The sequence below is a fragment of the Nothobranchius furzeri genome, chromosome 2 (genome assembly GCF_043380555.1).
Source record: "Nothobranchius furzeri strain GRZ-AD chromosome 2, NfurGRZ-RIMD1, whole genome shotgun sequence".
NCBI lineage: Eukaryota > Metazoa > Chordata > Actinopteri > Cyprinodontiformes > Nothobranchiidae > Nothobranchius > Nothobranchius furzeri.
In genome coordinates this window covers 68403970-68425954 of record NC_091742.1, presented here as the reverse complement: position 1 = coordinate 68425954, position 21985 = coordinate 68403970, and the positions used below count along the sequence as shown (strand labels likewise).

At 39.0% G+C, this 21985-nt stretch overlaps 1 protein-coding gene across 19 annotated transcripts in view; it reads left to right on the top strand.

Annotated features, from left to right (window-relative positions):
• The window catches only part of LOC107377409 (adhesion G protein-coupled receptor L3), a 410636-nt gene that overhangs the window by 56410 nt on the left and 332241 nt on the right, over nt 1-21985 (top strand). For 4 of the 19 annotated variants that reach the window (XM_070547680.1, XM_070547678.1, XM_070547677.1 and 1 more), the window contains exon 1: nt 9082-10215. The exons of 11 other annotated variants lie outside the window; for them this stretch is intronic. The gene's annotated coding sequence lies outside the window, so the exon portion shown is untranslated. Of the gene's footprint in view, nt 1-9069; nt 10216-21985 lie in introns of those variants that run through there. 4 more of the 19 variants (XM_070547683.1, XM_070547669.1, XM_070547648.1 and 1 more) reach the window with 4 other exon arrangements.

The following is a 21985-nucleotide window of genomic DNA, read 5'->3' as shown; positions in this document are numbered from 1 at the left end:
TGTTACCCAAATATGACTCTCTGACCTTTGCATCATTATTGAGTGTCAGCCAGAAAGCGCACGCGGGGTCAGAGCTACTTCTGCTTGGGCAGGTAAGAATGAAGAAGCCAACATCGTAGAGGAAAGGGAGACAAATAAAGACTGATTGTACTGACTTCATTTTTCTTTGGCAGTAAAGGTTGCGAAGCCCATACTTGCCTTTTCTTCATTTTCTTCCCCCAATTTTCTCCCTCCCTTTAGACTGGTACCTGTGAAATCAGACATCCTTCTGCGACTGTCAGAAAATAACCAACACTCTGCCACTCTCAGCCGGCTGTCGGCAGAGTTCACCTTCTGACAACCCGCGCTCACGCTGAGGCAATCAGAAGTTGTCAAACGGGAAGTGTTCCTCGCTTTTGACTGAGTATGTTTTGCGTTTACCCGTCCAGCGCCAGAGCCCTGGCCACTACGTAGGTGTGCTAATGGCCTCTTTATCAACAGGGATCATTAAATAATGTCCAGCAACTACGTATTTGGCAGCAAAAACCGTTGTTTAGCTGAGGAAAATGGGGGGACGCGGGGAGAGCTTGGGCTGGTTGTCATCGCCAGCCAACCTGCTGTTGTGATGCAGCATTTCGTACACTTTTATGACCTCTTATGATTATACATCATCTTCAAGTACACCCACTGCTGTCTCTGTGAATATGCGGTTTATGAAAACTTAATTTACATATTTGTTCTTCGTATGCATGCAGCCATTTGAAGGGAAGTGCCTGTCTTATAAAAACACAAGCAGAGGAATTATTGATTTGCATCTGCTTAACTGGGTTGAAGCTGAGCACCCTCCTCCTGTCAACCCCAGAGGAGACGTTTGAGGATCCCGAAGGTGCCATCGCAATCGTCTGTCCCTTTTTTTCCGTTTACAGTGGCTCTAAACCACGGGTAGAGGCTGCAGTCTGTCTCCCTTGGATTTTATTTACAGCCTCAGTCTGGTAATAAAGGCCAAAATTTATGACTTAGTTTTTAATTAGAAATAATGTCTTGTAGAGTTTAAGTGATGGATGGTTTCATCAATATATAGACTGTGGCTGGCCTGATGATGAACGTTGCTATTGACAGTGTGCAGAGTAGCCTAACTTAACACTTTGTCTTTTAAAGAAATATGGAGTGTTTTGTTTGCTGATGGAAACCGTACATCACCCCTTTTCTCCATCTCCTGCTACTCTGTCAACAGTTTTTCTCTTAGCTGGCAACGATTCCTCCGAAATGAATAATCCCCCCGTCTCTCCACATTCCGATAATTATTTCCTCTTGTGGAAGCACCGTTGTCACCTGCCACGTTTTGTCACTTTTAAATCAAATAAGAGCGTAGGGTAGGTTCTTGTAGCACACAGTTCTTAAAAGGATTTTAACAGGAGCAGGGTTTTTATTAAAAATTTTATTTATTTATAAAAAAAACAGGTTCAGAGAAAGCAGATGTAGAGGATTTTCAAGTGGAGGAATTAAATAGGAACGAGTCAATGGGATTTGTTTCCTGGCGCAGCAGATAATTGCGTAATATCCACGAGGATGAAATTGAGGTACTTGACAGCTGAAGTTCAATTTTGTCACTTATGGCTTATGGTGAAGTGCTTAAAAGGAGCTGTGCTGAGCTCAGGGCATTTTTTCATTCCGCAAATGAAAATACACACTGAATTAAAACAGGAAGTGGGCTTCACGTTTAAAAATGTTGTTTTTAGCACAGATCAGGCTTTTGAACTTTAAGAGTACATGTTGGATACTCTAGTCAAATCTTAATAAGTATTGTTTTATCAACGTTTTAATTTTCAAATTGAACTCCTATCCCTTTTGTTGGCTTTTACTATAAAACAGTGCAAGTTTTTGACTAATCGTGTGGGTTTGCTTGTTTTCCTGCCATTCTGTTGCCGTTTCCAAAAGTAGAAAAGTTTTTTTATGAAGCACCTTCCAAGATTAGAGCTGCAAGGTGCTTCACAAGCACAATTTATAAAAGTAAAAAAAAAAAATAACTTTTATAAACAAGAACTAAAAAGTAATATTACAAAATGGAAATAAAACATGAAAAAAGGAAAACAAGGGATCCTGAAAATATACTGAAATGATATAAACACCAGTGTGACAATAATGTCTTATTTATGACATGACGTGATTTGTTTAACATTATGCGCAATATAGGGCTGGGCAATAAATAAAAAATGTATCGTTATCAGAATTTCTGACTGTAAACGATATAGTTTTTCCCATGCCAATAAATTCTAATTAAAAGATGTGTGCAGGTTGGCGACGTTCATGTCCCTTTAAGAAGCTGTACCACCTTGAGTCACATGACATTGTTACTCAACAAAATACACACGATAGTCCCGTCTAGTCGAAAACTTTTGTTTCTGCGCATACCTGTAGTTATCGTCCATTTATCGTTATCAAGGTGAAATCCTCACTATACTGTCATATTGATTTTAGGCCCAGTCCTGGCTCAATATTATATGTGTTTGTAGTTGCAAAATCATAATTTCTTTTATTTTTTAAATGTTCATGTTACATCTACAAAGAACACATTTTGTAATTTATCTCTGATCCCCAAAGAATTGCTGGTACAAATACTTGTTAAACATGTAAAATGCAATTAGTATAAAAACTTGGTGCTGCTCTAACAAGTGAATTTCCCCACTGTGGGATCAATAAAGTCTATTCTATTATGTTGTATTTCACTGCATATAGGGGATAAGGACAGAGTGAAAATAAAACAATAAAAATGTTCAAGTGAAAATATAAGCAAATACATCTATTATGATTGTACTTTTAATGTAAAAAATATGTGGTGTTGGTATTGAAATAGTTGTGTAAGTTAGAAATCGTACAATTCCAATACTATATTCAATATCACTCAGAAATAATAGAAAAGTAGCACTTTCTATTTTAGCACGTGCTTTGAAAGTGTGTTTTGTGTAAAACTGTAAATAAGATATTCATAAGAATAAACAGCACCAGCGAATTGTAGCACATCCTGTAAAATCTTGTTAAAATGTCACAATGTTTCTGCCAAAAATACCCATGCAATTCACTTGTGATGATGGCGAGAACATTTATGAAAAAATCCATATATATATAAAAAAAGAACGCTGTGAAAAATGGAAGATTACAGCTTTTTGAAGATGGCAGCAATGCACTTGAACTTGAGTGTGCTTCGCTGTTAGCTCATATGTTCTGCTGGATGTGAATATTCCTTCAACTACAGTTGAGTCAGGAAACTTTATATAACAGGTAAGGTTATTGAACATGTTCAAGAAAAGAACCAGTTAAAAATGTTCAAAATATCTCTTTAACCAAATTATTTAAAAAAAATATCCAGTATTTGAAAGCTTTCAACCCAGGCAGTAGTGTCAAGAAGACATATTGAGAAAGATTCTTCAAATAAATACATTTGTATAACTTGAAGTAAAATAAAACAAGATGAAAAGTTTCAAATCTAGGTAAGAAAGACACAGCACACCTCTTTTTAAACACTTCTATTCCATCTCAGGCTCTGGTCTAAGTTAATAAAGTTAATTATTTTAGGTCCTTAGACAATGACACAATGTGAAATGCATGATGGCTCATATTATTTTAGCTTCCTGATTTGTCACAAGTTAATGATTAAAGCATAAAGCTAATCTCTATAATCCAGACAGCCTTCCTGAAGGGGAAACCCGGACAGACGGGATTTCATACGTGAACACACACCAACATATCACCTGCCCTATAAGACGGAACACAATGCAGCTCTTTCTCATTGATTAGTGTTGCATTCACTGCCCAGGGCAGGTAGAGGCTTTAATAATGGCTTCATGCTTGGCGCTCATGGCCTCCAGAGTAGAATAACCATGACAGACATGGAGCTCTGGCTTTGAGTCCCTTTAGTCAATGGTTAACTGTTCTGTGGAGATTTAAAGCATCCAGGCTCTGTTGCAAATGACCGCTCTCCTGTAAATTCTGACCTCGGTATGTATTCCTCACCCTCACCCCACCTCCCATGCCCCACCTGCCTAATTTCTTCTCCTTTCTCCATTCGCGCCCCCCCAATCCTGCCAGCATGTATTAGCTTATCTGGTCCTTTGTGAAATATAAGCCTTGAGATAAGCAGCGTATTGGGCCGGGTTACTCATGTCTGTCTAGTTCATTCCTTAGTATCCTCTATTTCCACCCCAGAAACCTTTTTCCCAGACTGCAGGTGGCCCGTGTTGCAACGTCAATCGGCGGGCTTCCTCAGTCTTGAGCAAACATAGACATTTAGTCACCAGCATCCTTTTGTGCCGGTATTACCTCAGTACGTATGTTTGCTGCAAGTGTACACATGACTAATAACAGAGACGGAGTAAAAAAAAGACTTGCCAGTAATAGGTATGCAGCCTCAGTTGAGATTATCTATAAAGTCAGGAATTACTTGTTGTTTTTGCCCCTGCTTTAACATGGTTTGATTGACAAAGGGCATGCCCAGAATAAACAAAACCCTCCTGAGGTCTTTTAACTGTGATTACCCATAATTCCACAGGTGTTTGCAGTTGAGCCCCATCTTGAAAACCACTAAAAACTCAAGCAAGTTATTTGTTGGTCGTCTTTCCCAAAGCATGACCCAATTCTTCCATTTATGTGGCACACATTAACATTAACTACGTCAGGAGAGGAAGTGAATGGTTCAAAACACGAGTAGGAGCAGCGCCCCGAGACATAAGCTGGCGCTTTTTTTTGCTGTCAAGGTCACTTGTGACCATGATCTCTGTTCTGGGCAGTTAATTAGGAATTAGAACACGGTATGACCCTCAGGATGTTATCCCCTGCTTTGAATAATGAACACCTGGAAACGGTGAGCAGCCTTGTGCATTGCATTAGGACGTTTGAACTTATGGGGACTTTGGAATTGTATTCCACTTTTATTTTTTATTACAGTTTCATCCTTTTCCCCCCGAGTGTCATATTTTAAATAAAACATGAACAAGTAGCTGGAAAACTTCTATCACATCTTTAATGTAGACGAGATGTTTTAGGGTTGTTTGGTATTCATATTTAATACAATTGAAGATTTCCTAATATTATACCGGAGTTTCCAGTATTACTGTCTGCCAAGAAAAGCTTGTGATGTCTCATTGCTGCTTTGCTTTTAGGGTATTTTAATTTTTCAACTTGCTATTCTAGAGTGAAGATGCAGCAGAACAGCATAATTATACCATGGAACAAGGTGAATTAAACAACAAATGTAATATTTGTGTTGAATTTTTAGACAAATGTGGGATTGAGTTCCTAGTGACTCACAACACTTCACCTAAAATAATCTTTTGATTTGTCACTCTTAAAAAATATTCCAGTAAATGTCAGATTTTATTAATCTCTGTATGCATGCGAAAACACACAATTAAAAAAAACAAATAAAAACTGCTGTTGGCCACTATGTCAGGCCAGTATGTGGTACTTTATGTTGCAATGAACATAGACCAAAGACTGGAGAGAAGGGGTGGCCAGGTGCATAGAGGTATGCACACACCAAGGTATGAACATTGACCATAGACGGAACAGTTAAATAAATGAGAGTAACCCAGAAGTTGAATCTGTGGCAAATGACTAGTCTTCTGTTTTCAGTTTCCATGTTTTTAGGCATTGCCCCTAATAAAAAATGGAACATTTTTTCTGATTGAAAAATAGTAAAACTCAGAAACTTTTTCTTGGCTTTGATTTTTGTTTTTGTTGAATCAGTTCTTACCTGGCATCAGCATGTTTAAACACCATTTTTTAAAATGTGCTTAGCCTAATTGGTTATTTAGTGTTTAAAGCTTCAGTAGCAAAACAAGCTAGCTTTTAAACACAAACACAGCCACAGTACCCTTACCACTCCCGTCGACCATCATCCTCAGGCCATGTTCGCCTGATACTGGCTGGACTACTGCAATGGTCTCCTAGCTGGTTTTCCCAAAAAAGCTGTGAAGCAACTGCAGCTTGTTCAGAATGCTGCTGCTAGTCTTGACAAGAACTAAGAGAACGGAGCACATCACTCCTGTTCTTAGATCCCTACACTGGTTACCAGTAAAACACAGAATAGATTTCAAAGTGCTACTACTAGTTTATAAATTACTCAAAGGCATGGGGCCAAAATACATGTCCGATCTCATTCCTGTATATACACTCAATAGGGCTCTGAAATCCTTAGGAAACTAAGTATAATGTGTATGCTCTCATTTGTTTGGTGTTTTATTTTGTAGGGGTACTTCCTGTTCTGTTTTTTTTTTTTTTTTTGCATGTTTACACGAGACTGTATTAAAGGGAGAGGAAATCACGTTTGTGAGATTCCCAGGAAGTAAACTGATGTCTCCTGAGTGTTTGTCCCTTCGAGATAGTTACTTCGGTATATGCATGCATATTCGGCTGAAGACACGTCTCTGCTAACAGGTTATGGGCCCAGCGAATATCCGAAGTGACTTAAGAGGACGCCGCCGCCACCAGGATAGTCGCAAAGTACAGCGTGTTTGGTGTGGTGAGGACTAGCATGCTAAGATAGTATAATGAGCAAGCGTGCAATGGAGACGAACAGCCGATGGGCGAGACTGGTTTTCGATGGTGACGAGAACAATCATGAGCTATGGGAGACGAAATTCTTAGGACATCTCCGATTACAAGGTCTTAAGGACACGATATTGAACGTTACCAAGGGAGATGATGAAGATGAAGACAAGAACGCCCAGGCCTATGCTGAATTAATACAGTTCCTGGATGATAAGATTCTATCGCTCGTGATGCGAGATGCTGTTGACGATCGACGTGAAGCATTGAGGATACTGAGAAACTACTATGCGGGAAAAGTTACACCCAGAATTATCAGCCTTTATACTGAACTGACTTCTCTGAAGAAAGCAAGCAGTGAGAGTGTGACAGAATACGTCATACGGGCTGAGACTCTTATTACAGCCCTGAGAAATGCCAGAGAAGCACTTAGTGATGGTCTGCTGGTAGCAATGGCGTTAAAGGGTTTACCAGACAGTTTTAAACCTTTTTCTGTTCACATCACACAGCGTGAATCAGAAATAAAGTTTGCTGATTTTAAAACTAAACTTCGCAGCTATGAGGACACTGGGAAAATGCTCTTAATGGAGCAAGAAGATAACATCATGAAGGCAAGATCGCAACCCAGAGCCAGGCTTGCAGCAGCTGGAAACTGTGAGTGAGTACAAAAACTGTCATAACTGTTTCGATCTGCAAACATGGCACGAAATTGTGGGACATTGTAACCATAGAAAATTGCATACCTTAATGCACCGATAGATTCTGAGGTTTACGTTGAGCAGCCAGAAGGTTATAAAGTAACAGGAAAAACCAATGAAAAACTGGTCTACATGCTGGAAAAATCACTTTATGGGCTTAAGCAATCAGGCAGAAACTGGAATGGAACGTTATATGACTATCTAATAGAGAACGGTTTTGTTCAGAGTTATGCAGATTGTTGTGTTTACACCAGATCAACAAAAGACAAAGTGATCCTTATTGTTTGGGTTGATGATATTATCATTGCAGCCAGTAATGAGATTGTTTTGAAAACGGTGAAGCAACTGCTAACTGCTAGATTCAAAATGAAAGATATGGGTAAATTCAAACATTTTCTTGGCATAGAGTTTGAGCAAACTGAACATTGTATTAAAATGTCACAAGAGCAATATGTAGAAAATATTCTGAAAAGGTTTCAAATGCAGGATTGTAAACCAAGATCAACTCCTTGTGAGTCAAAGCTGAACTATAATAATGATGGGGAGAAAATGGAAGACATCAGGATGTACAGAGAGGCAGTAGGTAGCCTTATTTACTTGACTTCTTGCACACGACCGGATTTGAGCTTTGTCATAAGCAAACTATTGCAATACTTCAAAGAACCAACCATGGAACATTGGACTACTGTTAAGCATGTTCTGAGATACCTGAAACAAACGAAGGACAAAACCCTGAGTTACAGAAGAATTGACAAAGATCTGAGAATTCAAGCTCACGGTGACTCCGATTGGGCAGCAGATGAGACTGATAGGAGGAGTATCACAGGCTACTGTATAAGTCTAAGTGAAAATGGTACACTAGTGTCATGGAAGACAAAGAAGCAGCCAACCATTGCTTTGTCAACTTGTGAAGCGAAGTACATTGCTTTGGCAATAACAGCACAAGAATGCTTGTACCTGAAACAACTGTTGCAAAGTATGTATGAACATCAAAAGGTACCACCAAAGATTTTTGAGGACAATCAAGGAACAATAACATTGGCAAAGAACCCTGTAAGCAGGCAGAGGTGTAAACATATAGATATTAAAAATCATTTCATAAGATCAACAGTCAAAGCTGGTAATTTGATTTTGGAATATTGTTCGACACGTCTGATGGTTGCAGATGTCATGATAAAGCCAGCAACAAAGGCAAAGCTATGCAAGTTCGAAGAATATATGTTTGGAGTGTAAATATGTAATGGAAACAAACTTTCAATTTTCTTTTCTTTATGAAACAGTGAGGTTGACAAAGTGAACGCAAGTGGGGGTGTTAAGTATAATGTGTATGCTCTCATTTGTTGGTGTTTTATTTTGTAGGGGTACTTCCTGTTCTGTGTTTTTATTTTTATTTTATTTTATTTTATTTTTTGCGTGTTTACGCAAGACTATTAAAGGGAGAGGAAATCACGTTTGTGAGATTCCCAGGAAGTAAACTGATGTCTCCTGAGTGTTTGTACCTCCGAGATAGTTGCTTCGGTATATGCATGCAGATTCGGCTGAAGACACGTCTCTGCTAACAGAAACATTCAGCTAGTAGAACCACGGCTCAGAACCAAATAAGGATGAAGATGCTTTTAGCTATTATGCTGCTCACATATGGAATCAGCTTCCTCCTGACCCCAGACCGGCCCAAACCCTAGTGTTGTTTAAAACCAAACTAAAAACCCCAATGTACTCATCAGCCGTTGAATGAACTCTTTCTCATGCTGCATCGTCTCCACTGTAATCTGTGATGTCATTGCTCAACCTTAATTCTGTCTTTTCCTTTTTTCTCTGAATTATAATTTTATTTCTGTGTATTTTTAATTAGTGTTTTCCTGTTTATGGTCGTGCCATTTCATGTTAATTGTAAAGCACATTGAGTTACCCCTGTGTTTGAAATGTGCTATATAAATAAAGCTGCCATGCCTTGCCTATATATATAAATTTATATTTAAATAACATGTTACATAACAAATAAAAACTACTTTATTAGTTAAAATGATTTAATAGTATGATTAAAATGGCCCAAATTGCTTTGATGTGCCAAATTAATTCTAACTGTGTAAATAAAGTGATACCAAGGGAGATTTGGTGGGTGATCCAACTGTTCTGTTATAGGACAGCCCAGACCTCCTGCTCTCCTCTTTCTCACAGACATTCTTTCATGTTTGTGCATTACCAGCTTTTTCTAGAACAGCGGCTTTTTTGCCCTTATAGTTTCTTTACTTCTCCGTTGTGTTTTCTCTCCATCTAGATTGTGATAATAACGGCACACACCGGTGCACTCAGGAAAAGGGAGCGGGTGTCTCATGATATTACCATCCTTGTGTTACTGAAGGAAATTCAGATGAGCCACAGAGCTGCGTGTGACGGTAGTTCAAACTCCCGCTGACTTTATTTGCAGAAGGCAGGAAGGGCCACAGTGCCTGATGGCTGCAGACCCAGAGACTGCACATTCACACCTGCACGGTCTCTAGTAGAAACGCGAACCTGCAGCAGCTGCAGGCGTAAATTGGCCCAGTTCTGCAGCTGTACCTTGCTCCTCACACTCGGCTGAGAAAGGTTTTTGATTGGTCAGTCTGTCAGCATAACTCCTCGTGCGCATGCGCAGATCATTCTATTTCCTTGCTCCCGGAAGAATGGTCCAGAGTACAAATGTTTTCTTTGTGTTGCGAATCTGAAGGAAATATCTACAAGAAAGTAGCAAAAGAAATGTCGCTAGGTGCTTTTTGGACAAAAGTCATTAGGAACAGCGACAAAGTCGCTGAGTTAGCAACACTGTTTGGCAGAGTGAACGAGAGTTGCTGTTTTCTAGATCCAAACATCTTTTGTTGTCCGTGACTTCATATGGCAGCGCTGTAAAGAAGATATTATGGTTTCACTTTCTATTTAAATTCAGCTCAATTTATTCATATTGTGTCAAATCACAACAAGAGTCGTCTCAAGGCACTTCACCAAGTAAACATTACAAGTAAGTTCATTTCATTGAGCCAATCAGTAAAAAGTTTCCTATTTACAAACTTTTAAACAAAGTTTTATCTCTCACACCCTCGTTTTGTTGGAGGCTGTAGAAAGATTTCTATCTTTTAAATCGGCTTGTTTCACCGTGCCACTGTGCCAAAAATCAGTCTTTAAAGTCAGGATAAATACAAAAGCGTGTCTGACAGTGATGTGGGTACAGAATAAGAAAATGTATTTTTTATATTTTTATGTTTGGTGGGGAAAGATGTCGTGGATGTAAATTCAGAGTGAAATCTGCGTCACCTTTTTTGTAAGTGGCGTTCTGCTTGTGTCGGTAAAAGGAAACAGTCTTTTTGTAGTTTCTGTATTCAAAGAGGAATGCTGCACAGGTGGAGCGTGGGTATCTCAGCTAAAAATACAGTGCCCAAAAATTACATATACATGGTGTCTTCAGAAAAAAAAAATCCAATTTAACCCATAATTCTCATATTGCTTTTGTGGTGCAGCTGGTGTGTTCATGCGGGGCAACGGTGATTTTATTTCATTTTCTCTGTGTATAAGGCCCAGATCTGTGCCTGTCTGCCACATCGTAATCATTTGGCCCGATGCCTTGATTCAAATTGGTGAAATGTTACACACGGAGTAGGCAGAGTATGATACATCTGCTCACAGGCCACATTATTTTACCAACTGCTTTTTGCGGGTCACAGTGCATTGGAGAAGGTATGGTGTGTATTTTTTTTCTTCCCCCTCCTTCTGTCTGTGCTGGCAGAGAGTACGCCCCAGTGCACTGTGTCCCTCGATGCAGTCTGGCAGGCCTAGTGAATCATCTTCCCCGCCACAGGTGGGGGAAATACAACAGTGGGATTGGCAGTCCAAAGGTGGCATCTGGCTCACGCTTGAGTGAGGTGTTTGGCTGTCTTCCGCTGGAAATGACGATCCGTCATAGTTTTTCGTGCGGGAAACCAGAAAGTGAAAGTTTCACTGGGAAAAAAAAAGTGCTCGTATGATGCTGTGGATTTTTATGAAGAGGAAGTCTTGGAGTTTCTGTTTGTACACAAATGCATCCTTTGTTTCTCTTTTTTGTGTTCGAGAGGCTGTTTCATCTGAGCTGTTGAGGAAGGCAGTAGCGAGGGCCGCTGATCAAAGGCAGAATCCTCAGGGCCAGCTAGGGCCCAGCTCGAGCAGCAGATGTTTCCCGTCTCAGCGCCGCAGTCAGGAGTTATCCTCATTTAAATGGCTCTGGCTAATGGCCCTCGCCGGTGTTGGATACACCAGATCGCTTTTCATCTCTCTTTGTGTGGGGAACACGGGACGGAATGTAAAATGCCAGGGATGTCTCAGTTCCCTCTGACGCTCTTATTGTGCTCCTCTGTGAATTTCTGGCTTGAAAAATCTCTTTCACAGTAATTGGGTGTGAATGAAACACTTTAGCTTGGCTATTGTCTACCGTACCGTCTTGCATTCAGGCCAGTGGTTAAACAAGCCAACAGTGTGGGGCAGAGGAAGACGTAGACAAACTGGGTGTGGTGACAATCATGATGGGAAAAATAAAGGGAAAGAACGAGGAAATCCAAATAAAATATTGTACTGAAACTTTTTTCTTTAGGAAAGACATCATTTGCAGAACATGAGAGTAGAAATACACAACAAAGTGGACACACAAGTGAAAGACAAGAAGGCCAAAGTGGGTCTACATTCCTCAAATGTCGTACGAGAGATTGATTGAAAGATTTGGTGGGCCTAATTGTGCTGCGCCATCTGCCCAAGTTAAAGAACCTGCCAGGCGTGTGACAGTTTCCAACAGGCTTGCTGATGAGCAGATGTGTGCACGACTCTGTGTGTATATTTAAGCATGTCGCTCTCCCTTTACTTTGTGATCACATCTTTTTTTCTTTTAGAGAATTAAGACGAAGCAATCAAGTCTCAAATTACAGACACTGTGGTCCAAATGGGCATTATGAAAGCTCTCTTTTCACATTAATGAAATCTACCAGTTTGTGTGTCATTCCCTTGTGGTCTTTATTACCTGGAGCTCCATCCCTCATGAAAAACGGTTATTGTTTCCATCAGAAATGCTATTGATATGACAAATGTCATCCACTCAGAGTGGATTTCCATAAATCAATCATCCATTTCGGCCCTGTTTCCCCACAATGAAACAGATCGTCTGTGGAATTAAACAAAAGGAAACCGAGAAAAATGCCTCTATTTATTTATTTATGGAAATTTATTTGGTACTCAATGAGATGGCCAGCAAGGGAATTTGTCTAAACAGAAGCACAGCTAACACAAGTACACTGAGATATGCAATTTGTGAGTAAAAAGGACTCACTTGATATTTTTGAGTAGAAAAATGCTTCTTGTTTACCTGGCTGACATTTCCATGAAAATATAATGGGTTAAATATGAAGTTACTCGAAATCCAATTAGCTTTAGAATCTGTTTCACTGAAGCTAACCACTAAATGGTTAAATTTTACATAAACTGTTCTCTACAGTAACCTGTGTGATTGACTGAAATATAAAGACCACAGTGCAACAACGAAAAGCACAATGCATCAAAATTTTAGCCCAGTGAACTAGACCAAACTCTTGCTTTGCTAAGTTTGTTCTAGGAACGCTCCATTGGAACCTCCGCAGCCCCTAGCAGCGTGAGCCAACCACAGCTCTTGATCGGGGTTTTAAACCGATAGAGCGCTGTGATTGGTCCACAGTGGTGAGCCAATCACAACACTCCGTCTGCTCTGTGGTTCAATCAAGGCGCTTTATTGGTTTGGTGGGCAGGATGATGCGACGGAGTGGAACAAAATGGTGACAGCTCATTATAAAAAGCTTTTACATCAGTTGTGGACAGGGCTGGACTGGGACAAAAATTCAGCCCGGGCATTTTGACTGGAGACCGGCCCATCACCTGTTTTTTTTTGGAAAAGACATTAAGCCTTATGCTGTTTCTGACACACACCAACGTACACTTTCTTATTGGTAGTATTTATGTATCAATCTAATAAACGTAAACCTACACCATCCTTCCTATCCTGGTATTCTAAAAAGTAGGGTTGGGGGTAACTGATTATTTTTAAAATGATTATTCTGATGATTATTTTATCGAATAGTCGACTATTCTAATGACTATTTAGATGATTAATCTAGCGATTACTTTTCTATTGCACAATTAATAAAAACCAAAAAATTCTCAAATAAATTCCTCCAAAAAATTGATAAGTTGTTACTGTAAGAGAATAAACACTACAGGCCTTCCATTTTGTATAACACTGCTTTTATTGTGTTGCGGTTGGTTTTGTTCTGGTGACGTGTAGAACTTGGGAGTGCAGGCTGCTGCCTGAGAGGTGGTTGGAGACGGAGTGTCTCCATGCTGCTTTGTTTTGGTCACTTATGTGCATGAGGCAAGTGGTGTTACGACTCCTCCTGGGGATTCACGTGTTTCTCCTATTTTAACTGTAAATCCTTCTAGCTGTTATATTTATAACAAGAAACAGATATTCGGACAGAATATTTTCACGTTTATTCGAATATGATTGTGGAACACACCCAGCGTCATAATAAATGAAGTAATATTTATGCCAATTTAAGCCTTTATGGGTGACCAGGACTCTGTGTTTATGAATGTGGAAGACACCCAGCATCCTGTGATGGCACTAATAACATCAAGAGATAATAAATAAGGTAATATTTAGGTCAATTTAACCCTTTACACGTGACCAGGACACTGTAATCAATTTTTGGCAAGGGAAATGATCATTTGTTGCCATTTTTGAGGTGTTTATGAATGTGAAAGACACCGGCATCCTGTGATGGCACTAATAACATCAAGAGATAATAAATAAAGTAATATTTAGGTAAATGTAACCCTTTACAGGTGACCAGGACACTGTAATCAATTTTTGGCAAGGGAAATTATCTTCTTTTTTTTTTTTTTTTTTTTTTGCCATTTTTGGGGTGTTTTTGATGACACAGTAGGCAGTATGAGTACAGTAACATCAACAGATAATACATAAAACCCTTATTTGGTCAATTTTAGCCTCCATGAAAATCTTAGCGATTCAATCACTTTTTGGCAAGTAAAATGCCATTTTAGTTGTCTACAATTAAATCATCAATAAAGAATTTAAAGATATTTTGAGGCATTTCTTATAGGTAAACGGGAGGGTGTAGTCTATTTGGCAAGTGACAATCTTGATTTTATGTGCTGAAATGCTTTTATCTTGTTACTTTTAAATAGAGCAACGTAATGTATAGATAGCAACCTACACAGTGTCATTAAAGCCAAAGCTTGATCATTTTAAATACTTTTTTTCAAGTAAAAATGTGCCCCAAACTAGTTAACTGTGGCTCCATGTCAAGTGGACTAAAGAAAGGAAGGGGAAAAAATTAAATCGCTGGAGAATTGTTTATTTCCATTTATACAACGTTTACATTCAATACAGGGTGCCATTTTACATTGTTTATTTATTTTTTTAGTATCAAGGCTGTAACATAAAGAAAGCCAGTTCTTACCACAAAGTTTGTGGCACAAACCATCTTTCAATCGCAAATATTGCAAAAAGGATTAATATATCCTCATTGTGAACGTTTAAGACAAATAGCAACACTTAAAACAACTTCCGAACTGGAAAAACTAATGTGGCAAGGTGCAGAAAGGAGTACCCGGGCGGGATTCGATCCCCAGACTCCCGGGTGAAAGTCATACGCTCTAACCAGTCAGCCAAAGGGACATCTCCTTGGCTAAGTAACCAGGGCGCACAATCAATCGGGACACTGTGACAGGACGCTCACACTGCCACATCTTCCTCCCTCTTTCCACAAGCACGTCCTCGTGCTCCCGTGCAGGGTGCCACAAACACTGCCACACTAATATCCGCGATAAACATCTGTTTAAGTACCGGAAGAGGTTATCTTTGCTTTCTGAATGTCCATATTGCTAGATATGCTGAGTTTTAGGGCGAAATCTTGGGGAATTTTGTCTAGAAATGCAATTGCCTAACCGTGCGCGATCCCGCGGTGGCTAATCATTTTTTGGCAGCGAGTCAATTTATGGCACAACACCGGCTTGGGTTTCTCCTCCTCCTCCCTCTTTTCTTCTCCAACCTGTCGCTGGGCTGAGGCTCCATCACTTCCTAAATTGATTTTACTTGAACCTTCACTACCAAACAACTGTGAGATTTTAACACATGTGCCAGCATCAGCCTGAAGGGCCAGTTTCTTTTTTAGTCGAATTTTCTCCGCTTCTCCTTTCCGTTTTTTGTTCTCCATTTTGTTAAGCTCGTCTGTCTGTTTACTGAGATTCACAAACAACTGGCGGGTGCATCAGACCTCTGGCTATTGGTCCAGCCCAGAGTGTATTATTACCAATTGGCCAATCCACCAACTTTTACGAGGCGTCGCGTGGGGCGGCGCGGGCAAGTTGTCCGCAACAACTAGATGCCAGGAAAAAAAAAAAAAAAAAAAAACAGACACCGGCCCATAAAAGATGAAAGGCTCGGCCCAGCGGGCAGTTGCCCGCTATGCCCTATGGTCAGTCCAGCACTGGTTGTGGACTATTTGGACTTGGGTTTTATTAGAATCAGGAGCAGATTGATGTACTTAAGTCCTTTATTTAGAAAAAGGATGTGTTTTTGCTTTCTTCAGTCTTGTTGACCGACTTCCGTTACGGTGAGTACATCACACTGTTCATTGTCCAGTAGAATGCTGGGGTAGTTTCAAAGACAATGGTAGAACCCGCTTTACGACCGAGAGCCGTCAATAGTGTTTCCAGACTAAATAATATAATTCTTTAGTCTGACTTGCCAGGCTATCAAAATGAGCCACAACACAGCAACTTTACCTACAATATAATTAATAAATAACATGGAAATGCCAAGGAAACAGCTAGAAGTTGTGCTCAACCAGTGTCTTGCCCAACAAAAATGGTCTACCCTGTGTCGGGAGCGGTGCATTTTTGTTTTCAGTAGTCATACATTTTAGTGATGTGTAACGGTCTATAGGAAGGCTGGAAATGAACACAGGGTTGTTTACTTGGCTAAGAACATCATATTAGGTTATAATGTTTATTCAGGGATGCCCAATAAGTGTTGGTCAATTGCATGACATTGGGAAAAAAATGCAATAAAAACACCAAAATCTGCATGCTACTGCGGCAGTTCAAACTTTGTGTATTGGTAGGATCGCCAGTCTGCCGTAACATTCTAATGTGTGAACTTCCACTGATTATTAATAAGTACAATCTTTTTAATGTAAAATTTTATCCAAAAAGTTAAGTTAAAGCTTCTTTCCGGAGTATTTCTCTTATCTGGTGGCACCATCTAGTGGCTGACAAGCATTTCACACAAAAACTCTGTTCCTCTGTTTTTTTAAGAGGGTGACTTCACGTTTCTGTTTAAAAATGTGCTTCTGTAGCTGACAAACAGAGCTAAAACACATTTTTTAACGAGTATTGTTCTCATGTCACGTTGTGTTCTCATATATTTCTATTTTAAAGACATACTTGTCCATGAAAAGTTCATCAACTCTGCATCAGTCGAGGTATTCTTTAAATTTGAAGCAAGTAAGCAGTAGTCGAACGCTATTGGTTAGTTCTGGTCGGCGCTCAGTTTCCTATTGCACGGAGCTCTGTGGGGCAGGGGCCGTGCTTAGCCGAAAACCAAAAAAAGGACGTATCGCATACATTTTGTCACAGTACATGATGAGACAATCGCTTTCACGGATTTCTGACAAATCATACATATTTTCTGAAAGTGAACCCCGGAAAGCAGCATTAAAGTAAACGTCTAAAATATGTGTGGCAGTAGAGTCCAATTATTTTTATCAGCCTTTAATCTTAGAATCTGAATTGATTTTATTTAGCTATGCTTAAAAAAACATGGCATAAATTAATTGCCAAAAACAACAACTTAAATTTTTTTTCCTTCATATAGTCCAAAAGATTGTAATTGCAGTACTTTCAAGCTCAACTCCTATCCCAGTTTGGTACACAACTGATTTCAAAATTCTTGTTTTTTTTTTATGCTTTGCATGGCAACACACCTCCTTATCTATCCAAGCTACTATGCTATGGTTGAGCCATCCCAATGTCTTCGTTTTTTAATTTACAGATTGGTACGAGACTCAGGAATGCCTCTGCCAATACGATCGAGGTGTTCAAGAGTAGGCTTAAAAATCGTTTTTAAAAAATTGCTTTTACACGGTCAGCTCATTAATTTTAGGTTTTTAACAGTGCTTCAGCACTTTGGTGTGTCATCTCGATCGTTAAAATTACTATATAAATAAAGCTGCTTGATGATAATGCTGCTTTTAGGTAAGCTCAAAACTGTTATTTTAAATGGCGAGATCTTTGCACAATTAAACTTTAGAGTTCTTGAAAGCAGGATGCTGTGTAACTAATGAAGCTTCAGCTCACCGATTTCTGTAACAAAAAAAAAAAGAGAAAAAGGATCTGATTCATTCAAAATTGGACACCTCTGTCTTGCCAAAGGGAGACATCATGTAGATTAGCAAATAAGGTAATTGCATTTGCATATCAAATCACCTACAGCTATCCTTCTGCTGCTTTGTTCATGCCAGGGGTTTGATTTAGCTTCAGTATGCCCTCATGTTCCCTCTTGCTAAAGAAGCTTTGACAGCAAATTCTCTTATGCTCTCTGTATTTTAAACTGATCCATAAATTATAATATTTTGGGGGGAAAAAAAACCACTGTAAAATATCACATTTTCACTGTTGATGCTAGTGAAAGACATATGGTCAGCAGTTACCTTAAAATAAATATTGCAGGTACCAACATTTATCTTACATTATGAATATCAATATTCTGTTTGAAACCCAGCTCAGCTTTGTAGTCACTTTTTTCCTTGAAACTCGGTTATAAAAACCCCTTATTGATAATAACAATAGTGATCTATGCCATGTAACACGGCTGCAATAGGATACTACATAGTAAATTATCACAATACAATTAGTTACATTCTAGGGTAAATATTTTTACCAATGGATGATGTCAAACAATGCATCTTTGTTGTGATCCAAGCAATTAAATATGGCCATAACACCGGACAATACTTCATACAATACAGTGCAATAAGATACAGTAGTACAAAGGATACAAAACATATTTTAGGGTTAGAGTTACTGTGACCACTATTAAAGTCAGATCAGTTTTGATCCAGACAATGTTAAATACAATAATACAATGAAATATGATACTATGATACAACATTACAGTACAGTTTAATAGTATTATACAATTTAGTAGTACAACCACAGTGGGATGCTATGATACTGTACAACAAAACAGTACTGACGCAAAACTGAAACATACCATGTGATAAATGATATGATAATACATTACTACAATATAAAATTATACTAACAAAAGTATACTATCCAAATGATGCAGTATGGTACTACCAGGCAGCACTGTGATTATATATATATATAAACACTTCAATACAGTATGATGCTTTGATACTTTGATATTCAATACGGAAACACCACAACATGATGTGATATTATGATTCCAGTACATAATACGTAGCATTTGTATTTTTTTACTATTGCCCTAATATGATAATGAGCAAAGTCAGATAAGTTGTGATCAAAGCCATGTAATACAACTACAATACATCATCATACAACTACAACATAATTAACAAGGCTTACTATTGCTAATAACAATAATTACATTCATGATACTATAATATAGGGCTGGGCAATGAATCGAAAATGTATCGTTATCAAAAATTCTGACTGTAACCGATATCATTTTTCCCATGTCAATAAATTTGATAATAAAAAAATGAAAAGGTGTGTGTAGGTTGGCGACGTTTACGTCCTTCTAAGAAGCTGTACCACCTCGAATCACATGATGTGACTCAATGCAATACGAGTGACAGCCCCATCTAGTGGACAACTTTTGTTTCTGCGCATACCTGTAGTTATCGTCCATTTATCGTTATCGAGGTGAAATCCTCGATATATTGTGATATTGATTTTAGGCAATATCACCCAGTCCTACTGTATCCACGTAAAATCCATGTCAGATCAGCTGTAATCCAATCATGTGGTACCATAGAATTTTTTATCTTATTTATTTTTTTACAGATTTCCATTAGAGAAGTGCAAGCACCAAAAGATGGAGACCTCGAAAGTTAAATGAATTGTTATCATATTTGCCTCCTTTTGTTCCCCACACCTTACTCCTTCCCTTTACTGGGACACAGAAGGCAGGGGACATTGGCATGTGTTTCATATTCTGCATGCTCATATCCCCAAGTCCCTTACGTAATTATTATTCAGTAGATGCACTGCTTGGCACAAGGACAAAAGTTTGCATAATTTATGCAAGGCCGTCATCAAATTTTGAAAAATGGCCGTGGTCTTTTCTCGTGCTTTTAACTAAATAGATGCACGTCAGACTGGACATAAAACGGCTGCAAGGAAGGGAGATAACTTTATTTATATCTTTACCTAAACTCTGAACTAGCTCCGATTTTAAAGAGAACACATTGAAGCTGCTGCGTCCAGCTTAAACAAAATGTATTTTATGTGTCCTCCCAAGTTAGCCTCCCCCTACTGGGAAGGACAATTGCAATATGAGAAAAATGTAAAAATAAAAATACTCTTAAAGGCAATAGTACTTATTTTCTTGCTCAAAAAGTAAGCTCTTAGATGGAAGTATTCGGATAAGCTTTGTATGATAACAGAGCACAGTTTTTCTGGATGTGTCCCCGAGGGCTCTCACCAGAAGACTTAGGAGTTATTTCCAGCGTATTGCTCACAGAAGGAGATTGTTTGGGAAAGAAATAAAGGGGCCTGCTACTCCGTATCCCAGGAGAAAATGCTATATTTACTTTATTGAAGAGGAAGACAATGCAGATAAACTCTGGTTATTGTAAACCTCTTCCATTCTCTTGTCCATGCACAGCGCTTTAATCATAATCCCAGCTGTAAATCTTTTTCCACTGCGTTGTCCAATGGTTCGGATTTTAGTGAATCTGTTGCTTGGACATTATAATCTGTTTCTATTGCCAAAACACAGAAGGGATGTACTTTTACTTACTCTTTTCTTTTGATTAAATAAAAATGCAAATTTGGCATTTTTCCTTAGTTTTCTAAACAGGCTATATTTAGGTAGATAAGAGGCCAATTATTTTAGAATGCTTGAGCAAAATTTGGAAGATTGAAAATCAAGTATTTTCTTTTTTTGGTTGATTGCACCATATAAATGAACAAAATGATTGCTTTATTGTTTTTTTCCTTTAGGCTGCTGCAAAAATATTCCTAAAACGTTTTAATCTTCATTATGTTATACACTTTACTGCCAAAAGTTTTGGGAAGAGGTACTGAATGAATTTTCAATTCAGGTGGTCAAGACCTGGTTGAGTGAGTTTTGGGTAGAGGGCCTTAACTATTTGGCTCAGAGGCAAAAGCTCTATGTCAGTGTAGGATGTGTGAAGCCGTTCCATCCATTTTCTGAACCTGCTTTGTCCACGCAGGGTCGCGGGGGATGCTGGTGCCTATCTCCAGCAGTCAACGGGCAATCAGGCGGGGTACAACCTGGACAGAGAGCCAGTCCATCGCAGGGCATGAAGCCTTTCCAGTTTAGGAATGTGTTTTTGGCAATTTTGAGACGTAAGTCTGATTCTTAAGGGGTGTTTTCACTTTCCAAGCTGGCTGAACGGACCTTTTTCTGGGTCTTTTTCAGGATCTTTACCCTCCCACTGTCCTAATGGGTGTGACCCCACGAGGAAAGTTGAACATTGAGCAGCATTGATGGTTTATCCCTTGGTTCCATGTGGCAGGGGTGAGGAGTGAGCACCACCTCACCCCTGCCACATAGACCACGGTCAACTTTCCTCGCGGGGTCACCCATAACGACAGTGGGAGGGTTAAGAGTTCCGGTACTTGGAAATGCCTGGTAGCTAAGCAGAAATGTTGGTTAACTCATTCTGATTGGTAGTAACTTGGTAGGAAATTACATCATCAGACAGCATTCAAAACAACCAGCATTAGCAGAAATAAAGGAGTTTCTTGTGAAGCAGAATGGAAGCACAAGCAAATAAGCACAGTTTGCGTTTCCGTTACTAAACTCCCAACACCAAACAACGAAGTGGAACTCCCCCGCTACGACAGAATTTATGGGGCTTTGTTGTCAAACAGAGCACCATAAAAACGCTTCTTCTGGTCATTTACATCACACAGCAGCTCAGGTCCTCTGAATGTATTAAACTGACGTACTTAAACAGAGTAAAACTTTTAATGTTACTGTGGATGCTTGTGTGGCCCGAGACCTATGTTTCCGTGTCTTTATTGGATCACCTGAATGCATTAATTTGGGTGGCTGTCCCAATAATTTTGGCTGTATTATTATATGGTTCTATATTAATTATATTTCTACAATATAAACAATTTTTGAAAAGTTTGTCTTCCTGAGACTATCATTACATATTTTAAAAATGTTCTACTTTATAATTTTCTAACTTTTGATACAACAATTATCAAACCAAAACAACGTGTGGTAAAAAGGAGAGCTGCCGAATGTTGTCTCTAGTCAGTTTAGGAGACAGAAAAACAAACTTAACGAGCCACATTTCTAACCAGACTGAGCTCATCAGTTCATATTACTTTTCTCTCCATGCAGACTTCGGGCCTTCATTGAAACCTGCTGTTTGCATCTGTCCAACCAATCAATATCCCAGCAGAGCGTGTTATTTGCATGACAACCACTGCAGAGAACACAACAAAAAATGTGGAGCTTTGTGCGGATG